The sequence below is a fragment of the Hylobates moloch genome, unplaced genomic scaffold, assembly GCF_009828535.3.
Source record: "Hylobates moloch isolate HMO894 unplaced genomic scaffold, HMol_V3 SCAFFOLD_23, whole genome shotgun sequence".
In the NCBI taxonomy this organism is placed as follows: domain Eukaryota; kingdom Metazoa; phylum Chordata; class Mammalia; order Primates; family Hylobatidae; genus Hylobates; species Hylobates moloch.
Genome location: NW_026652298.1, coordinates 22154269 through 22181819, shown reverse-complemented (window position 1 = coordinate 22181819; position 27551 = coordinate 22154269). Strand labels below are relative to the sequence as shown.

Sequence of the window (27551 nt, the reverse complement as noted above, 5' to 3'; positions counted from 1 at the left end):
GCATTCTTAAAGGTTCCACTCTAAGTACATAAGTAATAAAAAAGATTATTTTTATATTGAAATATGTGGACTTATGGGCAAAAATGAAAGATTATCACAAGCATGAGACTTTGAAGAAGTCACTCACTTGTGGAAGGCATTTGGGCTCACCCTCCAAGTGATGTATTGGCTCCCTCTGCCCTCAAGAGATTTTGGTGGAAAAGTTTGAGAACTGCCCTATGACTTGGTGACCCTTGGTGACCTTTGACTGTCTCTATACCAATTCTTGGAAAAGCAGTGATTTCTTGTGGACCACATGCCTCGCAAAATTGGGAGACATGGATTTGGGGAAAGGCTGAGCAGATTCTAACCTGATAAAATTTCAGATACATAGTTATGTAATCATAATTATTCCCACTATAGTGGGCCATATTGATTAGCTACAATAAGAGAAATATAGGTGACCAGAGGTGGTGATGAGATCAGCTTGTCTTCACGTTGAGGACTAATATTCTTCAATATGGTTCTTTTCATATTCTAATTCTCTGCATTAACCAGACCATATATGTTCATAAATAATCAAAAAAGTGTATTAATTTATGATTGTATTCTCCCTGAATTTAACTATCTCATACCTGGAACTTTCTAACGTGTGGTAAAATTGTTTACTTTGATCATTATCTCTTTCCCAAGAGGCCAAGTAGGAAAGTCAGCACTGGGTTGACCAGAGAACTGGTAACACTGGATGGTTCACATACCATTTGCATGTTTCTTATTTTGGTAGGCTCTAGGTACTTCTTTTGACCACCTTCCTAGCCATGGGTTATGTACTGAGGTTGAGTTGTAGATTTTCACATGCAGAGGAAGAAATAAACGCTCCTGCTGTCCTTGGACTCCCAGTGACTGGAAAGAATGGCAGGTACCTTATTAAGAAGTTGGGCAAATGCTGACACATTCACATTTTGTGTAGGCAGGAATATTGCACACATGTTTGTGTGGCTACAGTTCACAGACACAGTGGCAGCTTCTTCCTGGTTCTGGTGGTTTGACAAAGCTACAGTCCTGGGGAGGGGGCTCTGAGGTAGTCAATAGATGTATATTTAGCTTCCAATTTTAAAATCATTACTATTTCTTTTAGCTAGGATAGGAAACTTAACTTTTTGACATATCAGTTTGCATAATGGAGAGATATGATATCCATCCCAAGATACAATTGTTGAGATAATGCATGTGCATGAACTAAGCACAGGGTCTGGTATGTAGTAGGTGCTCAATAAATGATAGATGAGCCAGAAGTTCTAAAACCTCCAAGGTATGTAGCGTCAAGGTAATAATAATATTCCCTCCATCCCTAAACAAACATCAAAAGACCCCAAAACTAAAACTTCCAGCCAAGCAGAAGGCTGAATGCCAGCATATTCTGGAGACAGGGGAGAGCATCCTCTGTGCAGATACCACGTCACTAGTCATTCCTGTGTGCTAAGCCAATGAGACACAAGCATGAGTTATTAGCATAATCTCACTTTGAAAATTCTGCTCACAGAGAATAGCACCATCTTCAAGATGGTAAATAAGCTCAAAGGGATTTAATTTACCAAATGAAATGTGGATAATACTGTTTTATCTTTCAGAGAAGACACATTACTGCCTTTATAACCTCAGTAACGAGGCTATTACCATCTCAGAGCGACTCTCTCCTGAGTTCTGATTGAGTTCTGAGGGAGCAGTAGGCCACACAGCTGTGATTCATCTGCAGAAGTCATGCCCTCCGTTTAGTCATCTCGGGTGACTCCCTCAGTTGTGCATTGCTATCTCAGGTGGAAGGAAAAAGCAGAGAGGAAGGGGACTGAGGGGAGGGTAATGGGATGCTGGGCTCACTGCTGTATTTTGTAAAACCATTATTCTTCTTCATCGCCATGAGAGTGTCCTCATTTCTACACAATATTTTATACTCAATTCCTGGATGTATCATCAGAGACTAATGTGTTTTCTGTGTATACTGACTAACCTGGGATGTTTTTTATGTTGTTATTTGTTTATATCATATTTTTTCAGACAGCAGTAGTATATTAATTGCTCATTTGGAGAATAGAATGGCTATCCTGGAACCATCTTTATTTCCTTAATTTAGTTCATCTGTTCTTATTGAAAATGCCATTGGCAATGGGGATCAAGAGCCAAGGATCCTACTGTGGTGTATTTGTGTATGTTAGATACTGAGTTATTTATTAATCTTCAAGTTCCTAGCTCTGTTGATAAAATAGTTGTCAACAAAAAAAGTCAAACTCTGTAAAATATTTGAGGAGATTTATTCTGAGCCAAATGTAAGTGACCAATGGCCTGTGACACAGCCCCATGAGATCCTGAGAATATGTGTCCAAAGGTGGTTGGGCTACAGCTTGGTTTTATACATTTATACATTTTAGGGAGACATAAGACATCAAATCAATACATGTAAGATGTACATTGGTTTGGACTGGAAAGGCGGGAGAATTGGAAGTGGAGGGCAGGGGGATTGGGCGTTGAAGTGGGGGTGTTTCCAGGTCATAGATGGATTCAAAGATTTTTTTTTTTCCTGAGACAGAGTCTTGCTCTGTCACCCAGGCTGGAATGCAGTGGCACAATCTCAGCGCACTGCAACCTCCACCTCCTGGGTTCAGGCAATTCTCTGGTTTCAGCCTCCCGGGTAACTGGGACTACAGGTGCACTCCACCACACCTGGCTAATTTTTTGTATTTTTAGCAGAGATGGGGTTTCATAGTGTTGCCCAGGCTTGCCTTGAACTCCTGAGCTCAGGCAACCTGCCCGCCTTGGCTTCCCAAAGTGCTAGGATTGCAGGCATGAGCCACCATGCCTGGCTGGATTCAAAGATTTTTGGATAGGCAATTGGTTGAAAGAGTTATTATCTAAGGACCTGGATTGTCTGGGTTATAGAAAGAATGTCTAGGTTATGAAGAGGTTATGAAGACCAAGGTTTTATCATGCAGAGGAAGCCTCCAGCAGCAGGCTTCAGAGAGAATAGATTGTAAATGTTACTTATCAGGCTTAAGAGTCTGTTCTATCAATCTTAAGGTCTCTGTATTGATGTTGAAGCTGGTCAGCTGTGCTTGAATTCCAACAGGAAGGAGGGTATAATGAGGCATGTCCAGCTACCCCTTCCCATCATGGCCTGAGCTAGTTTTTAGGTTAATTTTAGAATGCCCCCGGCTGAGAGGATGGGTCCATTCAGATGGTTGAGGAACTTAGAATTTTAATTTTGGTTTACATTCACAGGATTGAGAAATGATTATCAGAAGCCCAGAATCTGTGAGCTCCTCTGATGTAGAGAGGCACTGTGGCTGTGTAAAACATCCCGATGGGGACCCATGTCCCCAAGTCCTGACTGATTCAGATGGCATCTGGATTTTTTAGTCCTTACTTGGTTTCACTGCCTAGTAATGTAAGTTTTCATAGGTTTGATAAATTCCTATTAGACAGCCATTGATTGCATGAGCCAAATAACTGGGTCAGAGATCTGTTGTGAGTTTTGAGCTCTCCCTGGAGGGTTAATGGGCCTGACTGTGAGGACAGGACATTCTTCCACACCCCTTGGCCACAGTTCCCTCACTGTCTTCCTGGTGGACCTCTGCAAGAGCTGTTGGAAGGATTGAACTGACAGACATCAGAGGTTTGCATAGAGGCCAAATAGCCTTATTTCCAACAGTGCTTTGGTAATAGGCTTCTGCTCTTTTTTTTCTTGCTCAGTTGCTAAAGTTTTGGGTACAGTTCTCGAAGGATTCATAGGTGCCTGAAAAGCCAATACATTCTTCCACATTGCCCTGTCCTTAGTGGTTATGCTTTTCCTCTTTATCAGCAGGAGTTAGAAAACAAGCGGATTTTCCCTGTGAGATTCTCAGTATTGTTCTGGGTTCTATTAAAATGCTGGGTTAGTTTTCAGAGGGATTGCTTCATCCTTTGAGCAATTAGTACCTTTTAAAAATTCTGACATCTTTCAGACCCTGTCCTGCAGACCCCACTAAAGTGCTTTTGTCAGAACAGTTTTAGCAGTCCTAGATCATGTTTTGCCAGCTGCTCCAGCCAGCGGTACAGAGAAAACACTTCAGCATATGGTTCAGATGCTTTCATTTTTATCTGGGTAAAATCTGTGTGAAAAGGCCCCAGAATTTAAAAAGCCAATCAGTGTATATGATGTCAGAATGCTCACTGTCTCATTTTCTTAGCATCCTGGTGTGATCTTCTAGGTGTGTCTAATTGTTCTAAAGGCACAGCTGTGTGGATTTGATTTCCCTACCAAAAAAAAAAAAAAAAAAAGCCATATCCTCCAATGTCAGGGAACAATCTATGACTTCCCTCCTGGTTCTCACCTTGGAATTTCTATGAAGCCCCCAGACTTTAAACTCTTTCGGCAGCAAAGTAGAAAGCATTTTTCCTTCAGCCTTAAAGGCTGACTTTTGATACCTTTGAACTTATCCTGAAGAACAAGGACCATTCAGAATTGATCTCATCACTCGGACTTTTAAGCATGTTCATAGCTCAGAGCTAAAAGGAAAAAAAATGGAGAGAGAAGAAAGGAAATCTTCGCTGATCTTTCCTTTGTACGTATTTGTGTGACCCTTTCATGCAGGCTTTTGTGGGGGCATTGCAGCAAAAGATAGTTTTGCCTCAGAGAACAATTCTTTTGAGACACAACAGACTTATTTTCCTGGAGCTGAAATGAGTATTTCAGCATTGACGTTTAAGGCACCCTCTGAGTCTGATCTTGGGGAAGCGGGAAGCTACTATTTGTAGCTGGAAAAAATTTCAACCTAAGACGAAGAGAATCATAGACTCTACTGTTCCCTCAAGTTACTCAAGGTTAATAATGTCAAAGATACTCACTAAGCAGTGGGCATATTCCTCCAGGTAACGTTCTCACATGATCCAGTATTCAAGTTATGCAACAAAGCTGCCAAAACCCAGAGAGGACAGACACATTTGTGATGAACTTTCATCCTGAGAACTACCTTCTTGAATGAGTAGGCTATGGCCTCTCCCCATTACCTCTTTGTCCTCTATGGAAAGGATCAAGGTGTCTGAGACTGGAGTGCCTGCTCTGCGCCTAGACTGGAAACCTAGGCTGGTTTGATTTGCCTACAGAAAAATCCTGTGGCTAGAAACCAACTTTTCCCACAGCTGCCCGGTCCAGCTCCACCTCTCCTTGGGAAGGCGTCTCTCTCCTTGATTTGGAGACTTCCTGCAACACACTATCTTGACAGGTGACTCAGCTGCCAAACTTCCCTTCCTGGACCAATTGCACTGCTGTTGAAGCACTTATAAAGTATCTAACCTAGTCTTAATTATTAGTACTCACAGAAGAGAGCAATGATATAAAGCAAAAAACAGACCCAGCTAGCAGTCACTTCCCAGAACATGTGCTTTTGAATTGCTATGTTTTCTACTGCCGGGGTACGAGCTTTCCTAACATCAGCATAAATACCGCCCACACAGCCATTTCTCATGTTTTTTATTAGATATTGTTTTTGCAGTTGATAGGAGTCAAAGAAGGTCCTTATAAAGCTTTGTCTCAGGGAGTCTGTGTCAGTAATAAGTGACAGAAAACTCAAAAAGGCTTAAGCAGAAAAGGGAATTTATTAACGAAAGGTATTCAGGGCTTCAGAATGATAGATTTGGGGACTTAGGTTAGTTAATCACAACTGTTGTTATCATCATATTTTGACTTGGTCATTTTTTCTTTTTTTGTAAGCTTAAAAGTCTCAACTCCATGTGACAGCAAGATAGTTCTTAGTTTCAAATCCGGCAAGCAACAAGAGTGACTGTTTCCCTCACAAACACCTCAGAAGAAAACTCTGGGGTATCTCATTGTCCCTGTTGAGTTAAATGTCCTTTCTAAGCCAGTTATTGAAAAATGTAATAATCATGTTTGGTGGTCTGAATCACATGTCACAATGAGCTTGTGTTATGATCATCTCCCTGGAACCATGTAGACTAAAAATAGGAGATGAATGAATTTCTAAATGAAGATGGGGACTGTTTCCACAAGAAGTGGAAGTAGAAACTGGGTGTGACTAAGAGTACACATGTTCACTATAGGCACAGATATAGCTAAGCAACCATACCTTTTCTAATGGTGCCAACTTCATAGCAGGCTACATCTGCCATGACTTAGTAAAAGGGGAAGAGAGAAAGATGTGTAGAGACGAATAAAACAGAATCTTTGCCTTGGAGAATGTTGGGGCCCAGAAAGTGATGCCCCAAAGACTGATGCTGTGATGTGCTGAGGAACCCTAGAAGTTGCCTTAGAATGAAGATTCCTCTACCTTTGTCTTGTCTCTTAAGCACAAGCAGGGACTCTTCCTAGAATTTCTTTATGTGACCAAGAAATCTTCTTTCCAAAATAAATGCAATTATCTTAAATGCTTTCCTTAGGGACCTCATCAAATAACCAGGAAAGATTAATCACCTGAGAAGAGAAGAGACTGGGAATCTTCACCCTGCCCAGACAGACTTTTCATCTATTCTTCTGAGAGTAGCTCCAAGAGATTACCTGTGGGACTCAATTTGCTTAATAAGATGACCTTTGTTCCTGTGCAGTTCCACCCCTCACCTTCCCATAATGTCTGCCTCCCACCTCCCAGGTCCATTATTTTTCCCTGATGACTTACTGCTCCTTAAAAGAAATGTCTACACTTCCCATCTCCTTCCTCCTCTATGGAAAAGGGTATATCACTTCTATCATTCTCTTGTGATCCCCTGTGCTATACACATTACAATAAAATTTTGTATGCCTTTTCTCCTATTAATCTTTTTGTCAGCTGAGTTTTCAGCAAAACCTCAGAGGGCAAAGGGGTAGTTTTACTTTGGTCCCTATAAGAAACTCCACATTGTAAGTTTTGCTTTGGCTGGAGATTGCAAATTCATGGTTCAAGTGCCAACACATCTTGTCTTGTGCTCATAGCAGACTCACTAATAGGCCTTTCCTGATGAATCTGGATATAGCTTTAGAATTCTTTGCATCACTGCAATCCAGGCAGCTGGTACAAATCAATGGAGATTGGCACATAAGATACTTATTTTTCAACCTGTGTTAGATTGGTATTTGTAGGTTGGACCAAGTGAACATTTATTTTCAGTGTGGTTGGGTAAAGTAGGTTGGGTGTGAGCTGGAGGAAGAAGAGAGCTGGTTGGCAACAGACCACAGATCACTAGTCATCAGGAAAAGCCTGGATCTGTATGAGGATAATTGCTAGTTGACTGTATTTCACAATTTGCGGATATCTAGCTTCTTACAAATAGATCAATGAACATATCACATTCATTTATTTTCAAAACATTTGAATATTTAAAATAATACTAGATGAAAATGACAGTGAGTAATCAAGCCCACATTTTTAAAAACAATTTTATTGAGTAAGATCTGTGTGGGGTAGGGGGAAGAAAATTCTTATTTCACATTACTACAGCATAACTAATCTAGCTGTCTATTCTCTATGTTTAGAAATCACTCAGTTGGTTTAATGGTAGTTAAAGGCCAAATCTGCCATATAGTAAGTAGTACATGAAGCCAGAAGAAAGGATCCAGGATACAAACCATGACAGAATACACACACATTTTGGAGATGCATGCTTTCTCAAAGCTCTGAGGACCATCATGAAGACATATTAACTGAAAGAATATGAAGCGATGTGAATAGGTCCTAACTATTGGAGGTAAACATTTCTAAAATTATTTGGACAAAAAGTTAACACATTGTACAAGTTACTCTTAAATCCTTTGTGAGATACAAAGAGGATAAGCTTGCCCCTTTTAAAAGAAGAGGTAAACAATCAAGTTGGAGATACAAGATTTACAAATATGAAAACTTAAATAACAATAAAGCTCTTAATAGTAGCAAGCAATAATGGAAAAGATGTCAGTAGGCAGTAAGTGGTTAATTACCAAATGTACTATCTGAATACTAATTGTGGAAACTTTTTTGAAAGGATCGACTAATTCAAATTACAGAATGAGGAACATCATTACTAAAGAAGTGAGATCTGACCTTGGTCCCATTTGGGAGTTAGGATTAGGTTAGGAAGGCAGTTTTGGTGGGGAAAGTAGTCTAAGAAAAAGGAAGACGAATGGAAGGATAAAAGTATATTTGGAAGAGAATGAGGAAATAAGTTTATCTGGAGTTGTTATTTTATGAGACAAGTTGAGGGAAGGGGAGGTAGTAAAAGTATATTGAGGCCCATTGTGGAGGCTCTTGAACTCCGAGCTGAAGGTTTTAGATACAATCCAGTAAGCAATGAGGAGTCCTGGAAGGCTTCTGAGTGGCAGAGTGGCATGGTCTGACAGTGTTTTGGGGAGGGATAGTTTGACATAGATGTGGGGTATAGAATGGAGGTAACGGACGTTGAAATTGAGGAAACTATTAAGGGGACTTTTCAGCAATCCTAGGAAAGGTAAAAGAGTCCAATTTAGCCTGTTGTCAGTAGGAATATAACCAGCACTGTGAAATAAGAAACAAGACTTGGTCACTATCTTAGTCTATTTTGTGTTGCTATAGAGGAATACCTGAGGCTGGGTAATTTATAAAGGAAAAAGAGTTTATTTAGTTCACTGTTTTGCAGGCTATACAAGAAGCATGACACCAAACTGTGGTTGTCTTCTGGTGAAGATCTCAGAAGTTTCCACTCATGGCAAAAGGTGAAGGGGAGCCAGTTCCTGTAAAGATTACATGGCAAGAGGAAGTGAGAGGGAGAGAGGAGGTGCCAGCTCCTTGTTAACAACCAACTTTTTTTTTTTATTATTATTATACTTTAGGTTTTAGGGTACATGTGCACAATGTGCAGGTTTGTTACATATGTATCCATGTGCCATGTTGATTTCCTGCACCCATTAACTCGTCATTTAGCATTAGGTATATTGGAAACTAATAGAGTGAAAACTCATTCACCACCCCCAACCCCCGCCAACCCCAGGGAAGGCATTAATTAATCTATTCATGAGGGATCCACCCCTATGACCCAAACACCTCTCATTAGGCCTCACCTCCTAACACTGCTACACTGGGAATGAAATTTAATCATGAGGGTTGGTGGGGACAAACGAACCATATCCAAACTCTACTGGTCACTACTTAGATACTTTCCATAGAGGAAAGGGAAGACATAAAGTTGAGATTTCAGTCCTAAAAGATTGGAATAATGGAGGAATCTCTAGAGAAAGACAGTTTTGAGCTTAGATGAGAAACTTATACCTAGATGTTGAGGTTTTGGTGAAGGTTCAGTGATCAAGTAAAATGTTCATTGCTTTGCTGTGTTGATTGCCAATGAGGTTTTGGGTGGAGTTTCAGGAGTCATCTGCATGGAGGAGATGTTGGAAATAAGAGGAGAGGGTATATCCTAGGAAAGCCAGAGCCAAGGATTGAACTAAATAATTTCTCATTTTTAAAAGGTACGTAAAGAAGGAGCGAATGAAGAAAAAGAAAGCTGTCAAGAGGTGGGAAGAGAACCAGGACAACACAGCATCATGTCAGACAATAAAATAGTATAATTTCCAGAACAAAGAGTGGCCAATAGCCCATTGGCTGCAGAAGAATCAAAGAGCAGAAGAAAGAGGAAAAGGCCTTTAGCTTTGTGATTAGGATGTCAAAGGTGACCTTCCAGGCATTACAATATATCAGCTGAAAGAAAGTGAATGTGATCTAGAGAGAGAATTCTACATGACCCAATTAGCTTAATGGCTCAAATCACTAAAATCATACAGATTCTTGGTAAATCTTAAGCTGATAAATGTTACTACTACCAGCGATCATGGAAGGGAATGCTAGTACCTCAGGAAAACAGCAGATTAAGCATCCGTGTAATTTATACCATATGCATAGTCTTTGTTTCAATGATGTTGGTAATATTAATGCAACGTTGATAAAAGTAAACACCCTCTATATTCTAGGGACTGTACTTAGCACTTTAACACATTTGGTTCACAGCACAATTCTGTGTTTTGGAGTTGAGGAAACTGAGTTTTGGAAAGTTAAATATTGCTTCTGAGATTATATAGCCAGTAAACAATGGAGTTAGTATTCAAACCGAGGTCAACCTGACTCCAAAGCCCATGTATTGTCTACTGCACCAGGTGGAATAGCTTTACAAAATGAGCACTTGACATGAGAAAAATCCCTCACCTCTAGGACTTCCTGTTTAATGCCAAACCCTGTTGATAATGAGAAGGACTCCTCCTCAATGAAAAGACAGTTTCTTTTATAATGTGAACATTTGTCTTCATTTGTGAATTTGATCATGTTAGATTTAATCATCCATACTGGCCATCTGGCACTCACCTTAAATGTCTTGTTGTCTTGTTAAAACTTTTAGAATTACGGAAAATTTCAAAACTATGTAAGTTAGAAAGAAGAGTATTATAAATCCCCATGTACCTATGCTCCAGCTTCAATATTGATTGATCAATATCTGATCAATCTTGTTTCATTTGCCAGACCACTTCCATCCAATTCACCACTTACAATCTTGGAAGGGGGAGTGGGCTGGTTAACTTTTCCTGTGTTTCACTGAGTGTCAACCTGTTTCTTTCTAGCACAAAGCATCTTGTCTAATATAAATTTGTGAGGAGTTTGGTGAACCAGAGATTTGAGGAAGAAAAAAATATTTTTTATCTTTGGAAACAATTTTTAGGTGTTAAAAGAAAAACCTTAGACAAATTCAATTTGACAGAGTTTAATTGAACAAAGAACGATTTGTGAATTGTGCAGCCCCCAAACCGGAACAGGTTCAGACAGACTCCAGCACTGCCACATGATCTAAGAAAATTTATGGAGAAAATGGAAGCGAGGTACAGAAACAGCTGGATTGGTTACAGCTCGGTGTTTGTCTTGTTTGAACGTGGTTTGAACACTTGGCCACATGTGATTGGCCGAAACTCAATGATTTGTACAAAAGTCATTTACAGCCTGTTTATACATCCAGTTAGGTTTCAGTTCACTATCTATGGAGAAATCTTTAGGCCAAACTTAAAATATGTAAGGGGGCAGCTTTAGGCCAAACTTAATTTAACATAGAGTACTTGTTTATAACTACTACAAAATAAATTGGTAAATATACCCTATTCCTAGGCTTTCTCTAGCTAAAACTCAGGAGATCGTGAGCTTAAGAAGACGTGTGCATGTGGTATGAGGTGCCTCTTGGGAATCCCTCTGCTGAGGGCAGACAGCCATCTAGTCTTTTCCATTAGGCCAGGCAGGCATCTGTGATAGGCATGTTAGTGCTGACAGTCACTAAAATCAGAAATGAAGTGTGGAAAATGAGCAGGAACCAACACTCTGGTCTCTGTGGGAGGTCGGAGTCAAAGTGAATTGACCTCTACTCTGCCTCCTTTCCTCTTTCTCCACTGGAGGTGTCCAAAGACTTAAAGAGTGATCTGCTCACAGGGGGTCACCAAAAGGAACCCATGACAGTGGCCATTGCTGAGGTCTTTAGCAGAGCCACAAATACCTGGGGCTGCATCACAGGAAAGTTTTAACTTATGCTTCTTGCAAAGTTTTGTGCTCCAGATTAAAAGAGGGTGAAGTTCTTAATTGGTCATCTTCATTTGCAATGTTTCTTCTTTTACTTTTTATGGAGGCATAATATACATACAGACAAGTGTATATGTCATAGGTATACAGCCCCATGAAGTTTCAAACTGAACATAACCTGTGCACCCAGGTTAGGAGACAGAACATTAGTGCACCTAGGTGTGCAACTGTGCTTCCGTCCAGTTGGGACCCCTCCCAGCAGTAACTACTCTCCTGATTTTCTTACAGCATGGATTACTAACAATGCTTCTTACAATAAAAGTTGGAGATAGTTCTCAGAGAAATCCTTTCCTTTTAGGTCCTTCTTCTTGTTATATTTTTAATATCTTTTAAAAAATAAGCCAACAATCCCAGTGGTATGGGAAGTACCTAGGTAAGAGGCAAAAGCCATCTGTCAAGAGCAGTACCACCATCTCTTCCTGAGTCCACTGTGGGTTTTGACCTCAGTCATTGCCTTTCTATCTTGACTAGCTCCATGAAAACTCCTTGGAATTGATTGTCTTAACTAAAAGCTAAGAACTTGTTGCCAATGCATTGCAACACTCCCATAGCACATGTTGCAATTATTGAATCCTCCATAAATATCCATAAATAATGCAAGAGGGGGCAACTTGGTGGGTTGGGCTGCTATAGGATGACAACCCCCAGAAGCAAGCTGTGCTTGCAAACACCCTTGAGTCCTCCATCCGTAGATACACAGCCAGCTTCTGTGAGGCTCAGGTTTCTACTCACAAAGAGACACAGGCAGGGCAGAAACTTGGGTTTTTTAACCATCTGACTCTCCTCAGTCTGGTTTCAAAGGGAAAGTCAGGAAGGAGAAGAGCAAGGGCTTTGGAGTCAGACAGTCGCTGGCTTCAGCCATGCCTTCACCATGGGTACCTTAAAAATTTTTTTTCAACTTAATTTCTGTGCCTGCAAATTTAGGATAATAGTATCATGAAACTCATATGTGACAATGCATGTGGAGTGCTAGGCAAATTATGTGCTACCTGGTAAATACTCAATAAACATGAGATCTTACAATTTTTAAAGAGTTGTTTTCCCAGAAAAAGAACAAAGACATTTTAGATTGACAGAATGACACAAAACTTGACTAATTTTTAAATACTTAAATCAATGAATCTGGACTTAATTAGACAATTTTGATCCATTCAAACCTCTTGGTTTTGTCTATAGGACCAAAATGGCATCTTCTGGCCTTAGCACCTCAGAGACACTGCTCCCCGCACAGAGTGGCAGGACAAGAGGACTTCGTCCTGCCATGGGTCCAGATTTTGTGGGAGGGAGACCCTGTAGGACAAAATAAAGCTTTGACAGAAGTTTGAGAAAGAAGATAACAATCTTAAAGCTTATAATGAGATAAGGGAAAACTGGAATACTTTCCCCCTTAGTCTATTTTAGATGAAAATAAAGTGCTTTCTAACACCCTTTAACAACAGAATAGTGGAAGCTGAAGTACTTTTGGCCACAAAAGTTGGACCTACTATGGTTCTGTAATGATTTCTGTGGCTATCATGTTGCCCCCTTCACCCAATCTCAAGACTGTTGCCCCTCCTCAGCTTGTACTACTTGTACAAAATTGGGGAGGATTCCTGAACTCTTTACGTTTCAGTTTTCTCCTGAATCAAGCAGGGCTATCAACAGTACCTCATTCACATGGCTATTGTAAAGAATAAATAAGACAATGTATGTAAATGGCTCAATACAGAGCCTGATACTTAGTAAGCACTCAAGAAATAATTGCTGCTGCAATTGTTATCAATCACCATCATCATCACCATCATCACCATCATCATCAAATTCTGAGGCATGAAAGTCTTATTGACAACCTCCCTCATGTCTCCATGGTGTAGTTTTACCTCCTGACTTGCTTTGAATGTGAAATTTTGGATTTACATATTTAGGTCATGCATTTGTCCAATTTACTTCCAGCTGCCTTGGAAATCTGCCCATCCACTTCATTGTTTTTATGTTCATTCTGCATCTGAACACCTGGATGAAAAATGAAAAACTCAATCAAATCTTCAGCTATTTACTCCATGTTGTACCAAACATTTAAGTTGTTCTAAATATTTGGAGCATTGATAAATTTTTAGTCTGCTTTTGGATATTTGGCAGATTAAAAACCAGAAGACACAACTTTATCCTGGGCAAGGCCAGGAAGAAACAAATCTCTTTCATGTGATCTATTTGAAACAGCCTGTTGATGTGGATAACATTTTTGTTTGATGGATCAGAACAATTTTAAAAATTGTTTTTACCAAAAAATGGGTGTCCCCTTCAAGATGATGGATGAGATGAAGATTAGGATTGGGGTAAGGCTATCTCTTGCAAACATTATAGTTTATATTTAAATTAAGGTATAATTTACATTCAGTGCAATTCACCAGTTTTAAGTATACAATTTGATGAGTTTTGAAACATATACACTATTACCGCATCAAGCTGTAGACTATTTCCATCACTCTAGGAAGGTCCCTCATCCCTTTACAGTCAGTTCCCATCCCTTTCAAGCACTGATCTGCTTTCTCTCACTATAGTTCTGCCTTTTGTAGAACTTCGTATAAATGAAATCATAGGATATGTGTTCTTACATCTGGCTTTTTTCACTGAGCATAACTCTTTTGAGATTCTGCATGTCATTGTATGTATCCGTAGTTCATTCCTTTTTATTATTGAGTAGTAGTTCATCATACCACAATTTGTTTATCTGTTCACCAGTTGATGGATATTTGGCTATTATGAATAATGCTGCTATGAACGTTCAAGTACAAGTTGTTGCACAGATGTAAATTTTCATTTCACTTGGATAAATACCTAGGAATGGGAATGCTAAGTTGTAAGTATACGTTTGACTTTTGACAAAACTGTTAAACTGTTTGCCAAAGTGGCTGAACATTTCACATGTCCACCAGCAAAGTGTGGGAGTTCCCACATCCTAGTTTCAGCAACACTTTGTATAGTAATTGATATGGTTTGGCTCTGTGTCCCCACCCAGACCTCATCTCGAATTATAATCCCCATGTGTTGAGAGAGGGACCTGGTAGGAGTGATCGGATCATGGGGGCGGTTTCCCCCATGCTGTTCTTGTGTTAGTGAGAGATGATTTAAAAGTGGCAGTTTCCCCTGTACACGCTGTCTCTCCTGCCGCCATGTAAGACGTGCCTTGCTTCTCCTTCACCTTCTACCGTGACTTTAGGCTTCCTGAGGCCTCCCCTGCCATGCAGAACAGTGAGTCAATTAAACCTCTTTCCTTTATAAACTACCCAGTCTCAGGTAGTCTCTTTATAGCAATGTGAGAATGGACTAATACAGTAATCTTTCTTATTTTAGCTATCCTAGTGGATTTGTAGTGGTATTTCATTATGATTTCACTTCTCATTTCCCTAATGACTATGATGTTGAGCATCTTTTCATGGGCTTATAGGTTATTTACACATCTTTGGTGACCTTTCACCAAAGGTCTCCACATCTTTGGAGACCTTCTTTTCAAATTATTTGCCCATTTATTTTTAATAGATTATCTTATTCTTATTATGTTATAAGAATTCTTTACATATTCTTCATCTCCTTTATTGAACTTATCTTCTGCTATTATTTTTCCCGGTCTGTCCTTTGCCTTTTATTTTTTTAGTGGTGTCTTTTGAAGGGGAGGCATTTTAAATTTTGATAAAATTCAATTTATCAGTTTTTAAAATGGTTTGCATTTTTTGCATCCTACCAAAGAAATCTGCTTATTCCAAGGTCATAAAGATTTTGTCATGTTGTCTTGTAGAATTTTATATTATTCTAGGCTCTAGAATTTAGATCTAGGGCTCATTTTGAGTTAATTACTTTATAGGGTAAAGTGAAGATTGAGGTTCATTTATTTGTACATAGACATCTATTTTCTCCCCAGCACTATTCGCTGAAGACTATCCCTGAATTACTTTGTCATACTTAATAACTTTTAAAGAATTGAAAGTTCTCTTTTTTTCTTTTTTCAGTTATGCCAAAATGTTTCCTTCAAAAAGATGTGCCAAATTATTGGGTACCATTTTAAAAAAGTAAAAAGTTATTTAGAAGGTACTCAAAGATCTGTATATAAGGATGCTTCTTATAACACTGTTTGTAATGATAAAAGCTGGAAACAGTTGTAGGGGATGAAAGATTTCTTTTCCTCACTTATCACTAGGTTCAAGGCTGAGGCACTATAATATAGATTAACAAGAGAAAACCGTACAGTTTTATTTAATATGTTTTATACAGTACAGGAGGCTTCAGACAAAGAAACCTGTATAGTTTTATGGTAAGTTTGATGAAGGAGTCGATTGTTGTGGAAAAATGTGATTGGACAAAGGAGGTATGATCTAATGGTAGTAAACTGGGGGGAATGTAGAAAGGTCTGCTGGTTTAGATTCTTCCCTGTGTTTCTGTGTCTTCAGAAATGAGAATGTTCCTTTTCTGTGGGTTTAGAGTGGGCACCTTTCACATGAACCTGTTATGACCTACTTCAGGAGAAGGTCAGAACATTTTTTCTAGGTTTTATAGCCTACTCCAGGGCAGAAGGGCAGGAGAAAGACAGAGAGACCCTCCTTTCTCTGCAGTTTTCTCAAATGCCAAGGTGTTATACCTTGAGGTAATGTGTCCTGAACCCCATTACAATCTAAATATCTATCACCAGGAGGCATGTTGAATAAATCATGGCATATTCATATAGTGTAATATTGCAGCCAATGAGAATCTGGATGTTAATCTACATATGTGACCAGGAAAAAATATTCACAACATGCTTTAAGGGAACATGGAGAGATCACAAATAGGAAATCTGGTATTTCATTTTTGCAAGTACAAAAACAATAAAAATTATAATTGCTTATGCATATATAGAAACAGATGTAGAATGATAGACAGTGGTTATCTTTAGATGTTAAGATTCCTGACAATCTATTTTTTTTTAATATTTCCTTTTCAAAGAGTGTAAACTACCTTTAAAATTAGGGACAACATTTCTTTTTTCCCTTTTTTTTTGTTTTGAGACAGTGTCTTACTGTGTTGTCCAGGCTGGAGTGCAGTGGTGCGAACATGGCTCAGGCTTAAGGGATCCTGTCTCAGCCTCCTGTGTAGCTGGGATCATACGTGCACATCACCATGCCCAGCTAATTTTAAAAATTTTTTAGAGACACATCTCACTTTGTTGACAAGGCTGGTCTCGAACTCCTGGCTTCAAGTGATCCTCCTGCCTTTGCCTCCCAAAGTGCTGGGATTATAGGCATGAGCCACTGCTCCTGGCCAGAAAACATTTTTTTAACAAAAAAAAATTATGTACTCTTGGCAGCAGTGTTTAAGGATTCCCAGAGACGTGGTTCAACAAATCAATATGCAACATTTTCACTTTAAATGCTTTTAGGTGGTATGAACTCTCTGGAAAGCCAGTTAGCTGCTGAAATCTGGTTTGCTTAAGCTAGAGAGACCCACAAAAGGCTTACTGTCTCAAAGACTCTGAAGAGAATGAGGCATTTAAAGCTTCATTTCCATTAAAATGCAAATTAGAATTAAGGTTAGCCATATGGTGATGTTCTAATTTTCCCCCAATACTCCTTCTAACTCAAATAAGAGACAATTTCTATTTCTAAATTCTTTAATGATATAATTCCTCACAATTAAAAGTATATGTAATATACTCCATTTTTCTATCAACAGCACATAGAAGTGCATCTGATCACTTGTAGGGCCATATGGTATGATGAGAAACTAATCTACTTTAAAAAGTTTTATTTTCCCAGAATATGTTCTCCCGTTAGTTATATGTGTACCATCACTCAGCTTTTTAGAGGGTGGCTCTCAGAACTTTGACGAAGCCTTAAATAAGCCTAAAGAACTCAGAACACCTGGAAAATAAGGAATATTAGAAGATTAAGAATATACCACCAACTAAAGCCAGAGCAGGGCCAGACTGAAAGGCTCCGCGAGGACAAAGTATTTGCAACACTGTGTCTGACTCCCAGAAGCCCCTAGAAAATTGACTGGAGAAGAACATGGCTGCTCATTTAAGAACCACAGTCGTGTTTCTATTATTACTACCACGATCAAAGAAAACAATGTTTTAACTTCAGGGCTTCTTACATCTTTTATGATATGAAAATAATTAGAATCCTTCGTATTATCTTATTCATCACATAACCTTTTTATTACTACTTTTTTTTAAATGTGAGAACTTTGAAGCTTCGGTAGAAAGTGTCAGAGTCTAGATTCGATCCCAGGTCTTCTGATCAAAGTCTTGTGTGTACACTCTTCCCCAACCTGCTTCCAGACCCCTTCTAGTCTCAGCCCCATGAACTCAAGCTCCTCATCTCCCACTTGAGCCTTTCTCCAAGAAAACAGTCAAGGAGCCTCAGAAGCCTCTCAGGGGATAGAGGAGAAACTAAGTGAGCCAAGCAGAATGTAAATAAAACACTTTACTCCATAGCATCAGACCCTCTGCTGGTTGGACCATTGTGTTTTGTAAACTATGTAGAAAGAACCTTGGAACTAAGGAGTATGGATCTGGCCACCGTGTAACCACAGGCACATCAGAAAAAGCTTATAGGACTAAGTGATTAACTAATTCAGTGAGTATCCACTGCATCCTACCATGTATATCACATGGCAAAATATAGCACATTCTCATTCATACTTACGCTGAAATTTAGTGGTGGTGGGCAGCAGGGGACTATGTAATTGGCACAAACACCTAATATTTAAAGGCAGGAAACTTTTAGATGTAGATAAGAAAGCTAAGCATTGTTACTTATAAAATATATGCAAAATAAGTAATATATTTTTGTGGTGTATTATAATTTTCAAATCACATATTCACTGGTTGGATTCAAACAATACTGAGGGTGAGAGAAACAGGTGTTATACCATTTTGCAGACAGGATAACCGAGGCTCAGAGGGCAGAGACTGTGTCTGACTAATGAGTATGTGAGCTTACGCATTCTGAGTCTCAGGTATTCCTGCAGTTTATTTTAAGGCTTTGTTTGGACAAGCTCATTTTTTTTGTTTGTTTGGTTTTTTTTTGTTTTAAGAGAGATAGGACTATATCTCTGTTTGCCAAAATAGACGAGCAAATTAGGAACTAGCTTGGTAGAATTTCCCTTTCCTAGAATGGATGTAGCAAGTTATAACACATGAGGTCCATGGCAAAGCAGCCGCCTCATAATTACCCCTGATCAGCCCTGTTGTGATTGCCCCTGACAGTCAGTCACTGGCACAGAACATGGGGATGCATTCATTCTCAATTTAAAAACCATATAAAATGACCCAAAGAGTTGTGTCTAATCTGATTCTTAAACATGCATGTTCTGCTGATCAGTAGAAAGAGAACCCAGATGCATCAGCCCCCTTTGAGAATGCCTTTGGGAAAGTACCAGAGTGCTATAATGCTTTGAGCCTGAGCAGTGGCTGCCAGCAGTGAGCAGTCAGAACAGCTTCCACGGTGCACATCACTGACCTGGCTCCATGCCACTTGCGTTCTATAGTGGATGTTTCATCATGGGAAGGGGAGGCAAGGGGAGGAAGCAGGGGTGGGGGGATCATTTGGGAAGTTAGAAAGGTCAGATATGATGGCATCTGGTTGGAAAATGCTTCTTACAGATTGAACAGTTTGGGCTGGGTATGAGGATAGCTCTGTAAGGGTCATTAATAAAAATGAAAATTGTTCCTGGAGAATTGTTAAGACCCAGTTATGATGGCTGAGTATTAATGACATCACAACTGGGTCCTCTGCCTCTCACCATTTTCTTTTTGAAAATATTTGGTTATTTGCCTCATCTTTAGTGCTTAAATTCCAGAAAATAACTATAGATTAGTGATTCACTTTGGTTATCTGAGCCAACAACCTAACTTACTAGGAGGGAAATCAGACATAGCAGCTCTTTTTTGAGATGGCTTATTTCGGGTGTCAAGGCCATTTATCGTCATGACCTTGCAATCAGCATTGTTCATTTGCTCATTCCATCAACACTGTGGAAGAGACATGTGCCAGGAGCTATGCTGGGCACCTTGGGGGATAAAGGGTGAATGAGAGGTAGCCTGAGTGGGTTTACAGTTGAGAAGGAGAAATGAGAGGATACACACATGTCACAGGCTGTCCTTATGAACTGTCATGTGGGCTGAACCCAGTGCAAAGATCCCTTCCTCTAGGAAATAAGGGAAGAAAGCCTTGGTGGTGTGGAATGGAAACAAGGAATGGTGAGGTATCTTAGTTCAGGGAGTGGTTAAAAAGGTGGAGTCCTTTTTCAGGAGTAGTACGTTTTCCTGTTTGGTTAGAATAAAGGTCTGAGGAAGGATATAGCAAGACCTAAGGCTGATGGGTAAGCTAGAGCCAAACGGTGGACCGTTTCAGTGTCAGGCTGAGGAACTCCTACTAGGCAGTGGGAGTAATGAAGGAATTTTTTTGTTGAAGGCAGACGCAAACAAGCCTGTGCTTTAGAATGATTAATCTAACTGGTATAGTGGAAGGATTGAAATGGAGAAATGCTATGGTGAGAGAGACAAATTGAGTGGGAGAGCTATTGCAATAGACCAGATGAAAGATCATGCAGGCCAGAGCTAAGATGGTGCATAGACTGTGAGCTATTCGGAAATTAAAACTATCAAGTCTTGGAGACTGATTAGATGTGGGTCATTAGGGAGAAGAAAGAGATACAGATAAGTTCAAAGAGGGGCTGCAGTAGGAGGAGGAGCATGTTTTAAGGAAGACCTAGCAATTTCAGCCTAAGCCATGTATTCATTTGCTAGGGCTGCCAGAACAAAATACCACAGACTGGGTGGCTCATGTAACAAAAATTAATTTTCTCTCTGTTCAGGAACTGAGAAGTCCAAGATCAAGGTACTGAGTAAGTTTGGTGTCTCCTGGGGCCTCTTTCCTTGGCTTGTGGATGGCCGCCTTCTTGCTGTGTACTCCCATGGTCTCTCTTCTGTGTGCACATATCCTTGGTGTCTCTCTGCATGTCTAGTTTTCCTCTTATTAAAAGAACACCCGTCGGATTGAATTAGGACCTATCATAATGGCCCCATTTAACTTAGTTACTACATAAAGGCCCTATCTTCAAATATAGCTGCATTCTGAGGTGAGACTTCAACATATGAATTTTGTGGGGACACAATTCAGTCTCTAAGAGGACATGCAGAGTTTGAGGTACTGGTAGACATTCCAGAGAACCTGCCTAGTAGATAGGTGGTTTGAAGAATATGCTCAAGCTCAGGGCACAGGAGAGGGTTGGGGATGGAGAGGTGAATGTCGTAAACTATGCATGAACCAAGGTCTGGGGAGAAGATGAGAAGAGATCACTCTGGGGGTCACGGTGATGAAGATAATAACAAAATAGCAATAGCTGCTGTGCATCAAGTTTTCGGTATATTAGCACTGGGCTAAGCCCCGTGCATGCTTGGAATGACAGATCTGTGAAAGAACAATTACTATTGTTATTTTGATCATTTACCTTGATTTTATAGAAGAGAAAGCTGAAACTTGGAGAGGCAAAGTGATTTTCTAAGGCCTAATAGTTTTTAAGCAGCAGAACCAGCATGTGAAGTTCAAGTAAATCTGACTTCAAAGATCCATGCCCAACTACAGGGCCACACTGCCTCCAGGGAAAGCAAGTAGAAGATAAAGAGAAGAAAGACAGAGGCAGCATCAGTATTTCGTAGGGGAAGCAAAGGAGGAAGAATAGGGAAGAGGAGCTGAGAGGGGATAGTCAGAAAAGAGAAACATCAGAAAGAAAGGATGGGCCAGGAGCCAGAGGTGGTCTTGGGGCACAGCCAACAAGGCCAAATACGGCACAAGATGAGTAGGAAAGACTTACCAGTGGGCTGGGTGGCAGGGAGGACGCTGGTAACCTTCGTGAGAGCTGGCTTTCTGGAACATTGGAGGTAGATGACAGATGGCCATGTGTTGAGGAGAGATTGGGAAGTGAGAAGAGGAGGTGGCAAGCTTCGTCATCGTGGGAAGAAGGTGAGAAAGCTATGGTGGGAGGGGAACAGAGTCAAGGGGAATTTATTTTTAAAACAGGACAGAAAGATTTTAAAAGATGGGTAGGTCGAAGGGGTGGGGGAGGATGTAACTTCTGAAGATAGCAGAGAGGAAACGATTTAATGAGTAAGACCTTGGCAGAGGTGGGTGGCAGGGTGAGGCTTCAGGTTGAAACCAACTTTAAAAAGAAGCAGGGACACTTTCTCTGAGACTAGAGGGGATTAATGAAAGATGGGTGGTGAGATGAATGAGCTAGGAGGTTGACTGGGTTGGAACAAGAGATGAATGGAATTATACTAAATAGAACAGATATGTCTCAAGAAAGGTAGCAGCAAGAATGACGAATTCCTGAACCACCAGCCATATTAAGCCAGATATGGTTCTGTTTTCTCAACCTAAGGCTTGAGCTGGTCTTAAAACTCAGCTGGGCCTGAGAGTGGACCCAAATAGCTTCAGTTGGCAGGATTATGGGGCTGCCCAGGATCAATAAATATTAGAATGTACACATTGAGAAACATTCTCAATCAGCTGATATTTATGGAATGACCTCTATGTGTAAAGCATTATAAATTCTTGGGAAACCGATTTTCCCAACTTGCCTTCATGTGTAAATTTAATCCCACCCTTAGCCTGTGGCATAAACTGGTACAAATATAGAAACGTGGATTAGAAATGGTTACATGCTAGTCCCTGGCCTTCTCAAGATTGTGTTTATAGATGTTTATACTTTGTTAGAGTTGGCTTTGGTAATAAGCACATCATGTAACAAAAGGACTCAGCCTCTAGCAATCTGGCTTGGCAACACTGAGAGCCAATTAATTAGAAGGTAATTTAATAACACTGCTTTTAAATCATCCATGTGATATGACAGGATTCTGGAATTTTTGAAGCAATAGGCATTGTCTAGCGAAAATGCAGGTATGCGTGTATTGAACAGCGTGGGTGTGAGAAGGGCATGGGTATTCTAGTGTTCCATAAACCTTTCCCAGTGGTTGGAGCACTGCTCTGCGTTTGGGAACTGAGAATGGCTGATTTCTTCCCAGGGAGTCTTGTTGGTGTGAGAATCACTTGGCTTACATGTCCGGATCTCATATGAAGTGGATGTTGAGGTGATGGGAAACAGAGGAAGAAGGTTTGTACGCATGCTGCAAAGCCATGTGTCCCACATCAAATCTAAAAGGCACTGGGGACCAAGGCTGCCCTCATTTGCACCAGGAGCTAGCAATAGCTCGCTGGTATTTGCCTCCTTGGAGGCATCTGAGAGTTGGCTTCTTAAATATTTAGAAGCAAATACTTGGAACTTGGCTAAAGTATTTCTGGGTCTTGTGTTCCAGCCTGCACCATGGTTCATACAGGAGGGTCTTTGCAGCCAAAATCTGAGCATGCAGAGGCAGCATCAAAACATACTTTCACATCTTCAGACTCCACACACCTTTGGCATCTTAAAGTATGCATTTGTTTTAAAATGACAAATGACATATCATGAACTTCAACAAAATTCATCATGTAACTAATAAAAATTTGGCATAGTTCCTCTAGGAAGCAGAGTAGGGAATGCAGGTGCCTGGGGACACGTACTCTACAATACGATCCTCTAAGTCTGTAAGCTCCATTTTTTTTTTTTCTTAGGAAAGAAAATAAAACATTGAGCTAGAGGAGATCGTTAGAGGCCATTTAGTTTACCCGAGTGAAAAGTCAGAAGGATCACCTTGCACATTACAAGTGACCCTCTTTCCAGACTAGCCCAGGACCTGGATGACCTGGATGGAGGAGGAGCTCTGTCAGCATTTTCTGAATGATATATCAGAAATGTGGACTGATGAATGCTACTAATATTGGATGAAAATATCTCCAAGTTTCCTATCAGTTAAAGAAACAACAACAAAAAAAGCTATATTCACGAGTTCTTGTTTTGAAAAAGCATGCTGTTTCACAAAGAGAGAAACGTCCTGAGTGCTGAGAGCAATTTATTGCATGGGTTATTCTATGATGGGCATGGTAACAACTAGCTATAAATATGGCTGTCTCTCACAATGGCTCTTAATAAAAACACTGAACATGATCTGAAGTCACAATGATGTGAAGGGATTCTAAAGAGAATTTAGTAGGACAGTTTGGCTATGTAGGTCTTTGGTGGTTTGACTCGAAGGATTAACTGGCTGACTGGTGGCGTTTCTTCCTGAGTACCTAGCCTGGATGCCAGGGAGGACCCAAAGCCACATGATCAACATAGGGCACAATCAAGGATGCTCATCTCAAATGTAAGAGTGGAAGAAGGAGAAAATGTTGAGCATTTTAACTGGTATTTTAAAATTCTACATGTTAAAATAAACATTGATAGATTATGATGTATGGTATATAACAAAAAATCACAAGGATATATATATATATACACACACATATATACATATATATATATACACACACATATATACATATATTTTATTTTATTATTATTGTTTTGAGGTGGAGTCTCGCTCTGTCATCCAGGCTGAAGTGTAGTGGCATGATCTCGGCTCACTGCAACCTTCACCTCCTAGGTTCGAGCAATCCTCCTGCCTCAGACTCCTGAGTAGCTGGGACTACAGGTGCACGCTGCCACACTCAGCTACTTTTTGTATTTTTAGTAGAGCTGGGGTTTCATCATGTTGGCCATGTTGGTCTGGAACTCCTGACCTCAGGTGATCTGCCTGCCTTGGCCTCCCAAAGTGTTGGGATTACAGGCAGGAGCCACTGCGCCCAGCCAAGAATATTTTTATGATGAAATCTCTTTGAAAAAATTTCTTTTTTCATCAGGTCACTTCAGGCTATACCTATAGATGTTGTGATAAATATATTCTCTGCTGCCCCTGGGAACGATTTGATGGAAAACTCTGAAAACCCTCTTAAATATATTCTTTTACATGAGCTTTTAATAGGAGTTATATGGCTGACAATTCAAAATTGGGGTCCCCAATCAGAACTGAAAGAGTGGACTTTGTAGATTAAGAAAGGAACCCCAGACCTTTGTCCTAAGCAGGCAGGCAGAAAAATATGAGATTTTGTTGTTAAATGAACACATCCCCTGTCTTTTTTCTGAGCAAAAAAAGCTTTATTCCAGCCGACACACAAATGCTAGCATACCTAGGCATGCCTGGATGGAGAAATAGGTGAGCTGTCAGTTATAGATGCTATTCTAGTTTAAAAAATCTATGTGATTTAGTGAAGGGTTTTGCATTTGCCTGCAATAGTCTTTGCTGTCATTTTAACCTTTACACTAAAAGTGGGTCTTTCCATTGAATTGCTTCGAGTTATTGCCAGGGTTAAAGAGAAGCACTACAGTTTCAAGCATGGTAGAGGCTTCTGTTTAAAATGGGGAACAAGTTTCATTCCAATCCAGGGACACAAAGGCAGCAGAGTTTGCTGATTGTTATTACTGTGGCAGCTCCTTAGTAAAACTTCGCTTCCCTTCTCCAGTGGTTTCCTGTCACATACTCGGAATAAAACTCACAGTCCTGCCCATAGTCCACAAGGACCTATGGGATCTGTGCCCTTAGTCCCTCACTTACTGTCGGCTTGCTCCTCTCTAGCCATGGTGGCTAATGGCTCCTCATGCCCACCTCTGGCTCAACACTCCACCTGGTGCCTCTCCCCCAGACACCAATAACCGTGATCTCTCACCCTCAAGTACCTGCTCAGTTTTAACCTTCTTTCTGCAGCCTTTCCTGATGCATCATCCCTGACCCCTTAGCCAGCCTGTTTTTTCCTTCAGAGCACTTATCACTACATTTATATATTTCTTTGATGATTTGGTTTATTGTCTATCTTTCCCTAGTAGAATATAAACTCCACAAGGGCAGAGAATTTGTCTGTTTTGTTCACTGCTATATTCCATGATCTAGAACAAGACCTTACCCAGAGTATAGGCTCCATAATTATTTTGGAAAGAATAAGTTAATATTTAATATTCTGTTCATCTTAGATGATCAATGGCCAGAAAGAGGCCACTGTATGAAGATTGGTGGCCTGTGGCCAGTGTCACATAACTAGAAACAGCATTTGTGTGGTGAGAAGAGGCAGGGGAATAATGAGTTGGAACATTTTTAAATCTCCTCTTATGGGAGAAAATTCTGAAGAATCAGGATCTTTAAGGAGGATGCTAGAAATAGAATATGGTAGAGCCAATTAGTACCTTAGGAGATGGTTCTGAGACTTTGCATCATCAGGGATCTCTTTTTAAAATCTCTCCCGTATATTTTGTCAGATCTTTCTATTAAGACCCTCAACTTTTTCAGTAGTTCATTGATCATTTTCACTTTTGTGAGGTAAAGTCATATGCAGCTGCCAATTAGAATGCCAGATTGAAGTAAAATAATCAGAATATCATAAGACTATGAGATAATTTCTTCCAAAAGCAAGGGCAGAGCTGGTGCAGCCTCAGTTCCAATAATTAGGTGCCCCCGACTGGAGTCTCCAAGATTTTGAAAATAGCTCAAGGGCCCCCTTGACCTATTTGGCTCAACGGAAATGCTGTGACTTGCCCAAGATCACATAGCAATTTATTGGCAACATTAGGCCAGAATCCTCATCCCGTGACTCCCATGTTAGTGCTCTGGTGTATTAAAGGTATAGTTTCCCAGGGAGTCTACTCACATGGTAGCTCTGCTTGAGTTATGTACTTAGAGGCCAAGGTAACGATAGCTATTATGTTTATTAAAGATATACTGTATCTGTGCCAGATGATTTTCCTAAATTTGATCCAATACTCAGAATAACCTTTATAATAGGTATCACTACTCTCATTTTGCTACAGAAGAGTCACAGAGGCCAAGTGACTTGTTCAAGGGCTCACAGCTAGAAAGTAGCAGAGTCAGAACCTGAACCTGGGTTTTTCTGTTTTGAAGCCCATATGTTCTTCCTTACACCTTGCTGTCAATATACGCAGAGCCAGGTTCCTGTCCATGATTCATCTGTTAAGAGATTATGCCCTGGAGCTATGATAATTTTCAATTATTTGGATAATGGAACCCTTCTCCCAAGTTGGTAGCTTCCCCAGAACACTGACTCTAATTCACTGCTTTCTGCACCACCGGGAGAAAAGAAGACAGTTCGTAGGAAAAACGTTGAGGAAGGTGGGTGGAGGAGCCTTCAGAGAAGGATAATCTCTCAAACTCAAGTTATTTCTATCATCACCTAAATCCTTACAATATTCCACAGCTTTTCTATCTCCTTCTATAGTTCATCTTCATCCTGTATACACACAGTGTATTATCTGTGTCACTGTGACCTAGGAATCTTTCTATCTGGGAATCACATTTCCTGGCTATTTTTAAAGATTACAGAATTTTCTCTTTTCTATGAGCTGCCTCTGTGAGCATTGGCAGATGGGGAGCATCTTGAGCCGTGGTCACAAATGTTTAGAAGCTCTAAAGGTCATGTCTATTGCCTAATGAATATTTGGTTTCTGATAATGGACTTGTGGCAAACACCTATCATTTGAATACTAATTACAGTGATTTATATTGTATTCTCATTGGCTGCCTTATGAGATGATGTTCCAGAAAGTCCCTGGTGGGTGAAAGACATGGAATCATGTCTGGCATTAAGATGTTAAAAGGAAAACAGTACACTTTGTTCTTTTGGCAAGCTCCCATTTAACTGACAAATCTGTTGAGCTGGAGAAGCTTTGTTTAAGTAAGAAACAAGGAATGATTCAATTCATGTAACAGTCTAAATATGATATTTCCAAGACAAGCTGGGAGATGTCTGACCTCTTTTCTCTAAAGAAGAAAGTGTAGTCTGGTGGGAAAAGCATGAACTTTACAAACAGAGAGACCTGGATTTTTAATTCCAGGGTCACTGTTCGTTATTATTATTGCTGTTGTAAGTTATAATAATAACAATAACAATATGTCTGTCTTAGCTGATTTTCCTAAATTTGATCTGATTCTCAGAATAATCTTTATAATAGGTATCATTACCCTCATTTTACTAAAGAAGAGACACGGAGAGTTTACTTTGC

The 27551-nt window shown here is 40.0% G+C and overlaps 1 long non-coding RNA gene across 1 annotated transcript; it reads left to right on the top strand.

Moving 5' to 3' along the window:
• Window positions 1-7491: 7491 nt before the first annotated feature.
• Window positions 7492-9518, top strand: LOC116462426 (uncharacterized). The gene is made up of 3 exons (XR_004246351.1): window positions 7492-7686; window positions 8590-8665; window positions 9416-9518. It is a non-coding gene; the product is annotated as an uncharacterized LOC116462426 (long non-coding RNA).
• The last annotated feature ends 18033 nt before the right edge of the window (window positions 9519-27551 follow it).